This window comes from Prunus avium, chromosome 7 (genome assembly GCF_965620075.1).
Source record: "Prunus avium chromosome 7, drPruAviu1.hap1.1, whole genome shotgun sequence".
Lineage (NCBI taxonomy): Eukaryota > Viridiplantae > Streptophyta > Magnoliopsida > Rosales > Rosaceae > Prunus > Prunus avium.
The window spans coordinates 5,001-7,500 of NC_142290.1; positions in this window are offsets into that span (position 1 = coordinate 5,001).

Below are 2,500 nucleotides of genomic sequence, written 5' to 3' on the forward strand. Positions count from 1 at the left end.
AAGCCATGCGTTGCCTTACCTTGGAATTGCTCATCATCCAATGCATTCCGAGAAAGTGAGTGTAGGCGAGGCTAAGGATGGCTTGCCTTGCCTTGCCTTGCATTGGCATGCCATGCCCAAGTTGTGGCCTACACCAAGCCATTCAAGCCATGCGTTGCCTTACCTTGGAATTGCTCATCATCCAATGCATTCCGAGAAAGTGAGTGTAGGCGAGGCTAAGGATGGCTTGCCTCGCCTTGCCTTGGCATGCCGTGCCCATGATGTGGCCTTGACCAAGCCATTCAAGCCATGCGTTGCCTTCGCCTTGGCATGCCGTGGCCTTGCCTCGCCATGCGATGCATTCCGACAAAGTGACGCGAAGCGGAAGCCTATCATGGCGTAAAAATGTCGACAAAATTTTTCGACATTTGAATAATGGGGTTTGACAAGGTTTGAAAAATTCAATACAAATGGTAGGCTTGAATGTCGACAAAGTGACGCGAAGCGGAAGCCTACCACGGCGTAAAAATGTCGACAGAATTTTTCGGACCTTGTCCTGCCATGGGCTGCGCGCAGCATGCCGGCAGCCTGTGCGCAGCGTGCGCACAGCATGTCGGCAGCGTGCGCGCTGCTGAGACTGTCGACAGAAATTTTCGAAACTTGTCCTGCCATGCGCGCGCGCAGCGTGCGCACAGCATGCCGGCAGCGTGCGCACAGCATGCCGGCAGCGTGCGCGCACCATGCCGGCAGCGTGCGCGCAGCTTGCGCGCAGCGTGCTGATTCTGTCGACAGTGAGGCTAGCGAAACTTGTCCTGCCATGGCGTGCGCGCAGCCTGTGCGCGCAGCTTGCGCATCTGTCGACAGTGAGGCTAGCGAACTTGTCCTGCCATGGCATGCGCTGTGCGCAGCCTGTGCGCAGCGTGCGCGCAGCTTGCGCATCTGTCGACAGTGAGGCTAGCGAAACTTGTCCTGCCATGGCATGCGCGGCGCCTGCGCGCAGCCTGCGCGCAGCATGCGCACAACATGCGCACAGGCTGTGCGCAGCGTGCGCGGAGCTTGCGCGCAGCTTGCGCATCTGTCGACAGTGAGGCTAGCGAAACTTGTCCTGCCATGGCATGCGCGCAGCGTGCGCGCAGTCTGTGCGCAGCATGCGCGCAGCCTGTGCGCAGCGTGCGCGCAGCTTGCGCATCTGTCGACAGTGAGGCTAGCGAAACTTGTCCTGCCATGGCATGCGCGCAGTCTGCGCGCAGCATGCGCGCAGCCTGCGCGCAGCATGTGCGCAGCATGCCGGCAGCATGGTTCCAGGTTTTTTCAAATGTCGACAGAATTTTTCAAATCTTGTCAAACCCCGTTTTTATTGAAATTTCCTCGCACAATAAGCTCCCCATAAGTAGTCTATGATTTTTAGGACCTTCTCCAACTTACAAAACTAAAAAATTCCTCCCGGATTTGTTTTAATGATTTTTTCAATTTTACGACTTCTAAAAATAATAAAAAATACTTCCCGACTTCAAAAATTTATGAAACTTTTTCCCATCATAGATTGCATGTTTCTTAGTATCCCTGCAAAAAATCACGTCCAAATACCTTGTATTGAATTATTTAGAGCCCATTATGACTCCTCGCGCATAGGTGATGTCTCTTCCTGTCAAAGGGCTAAATGCATAAAATGCTATATAGGGGGGTGTGTGTTGCCTGCATATGCATGGCAGCCCATGCCTTCCTAGCTGCAGCCCCCTTCCCCCACGCCACACCCATGTCATGTTGCCTCGATATGTTGCCTCGGTATTATGGGTTTGGTGTCGGGGTCGGGGGGCTGCCACCCATGGCGGTGGTGGCCGGAATCCGGCCGCCGCCACCACGCCGCCGCCATGGGTGAGGGAGGAAAAAAAAGGCGTGGAAAGTTGCGAAATGGGGTTGTCTAGGCTTTTTTTTGGCATGGGAGAGCATGGAGTGCTAGGAACTCCTTCTCAAATGCACGGGCATGTCGACCACAACCTCATTTCGCAACAACAACCACTCGTGTGGGGTGGCGGTGGGTGGATAGTCGCGGATTGGGGCTTGCCAAGCCAATGTTTTCAAAAAATTTCATCAAAATTAAAAACAAATGTTTTGTTGCCTTCGGATTTGTGGGCGAGCGGCGAGTCGGAGTGGAGCCGGTAAAGTTTAACCTCGGTGTGCACGGTTGTTTTTAGAAACTCAATCCAATGCCGGGGACGTTGAAAGTGACGCTCTTATGAGTTGCAAACCCGCAAGATTTAAAGAACCTTTTCAAAACAATTTCAAACCAACAAGATTTAAAAACAGAAATTTTCATCAAAATGAAAAACAAATGTTTTGTTGCCTTCGGACTAGTGGGCGAGCGGCGAGTCGGAGTGGAGCCGGTAAAGTTTAACCTCGGTGTGCACGGTTGTTTTTAGAAACTCAATCCAATGCCGGGGACGTTGAAAGTGACGCTCTTATGAGTTGCAAACCCACTAGATTTAAAGAACCTTTTCAAAACAATTTCAAACCAACAAAA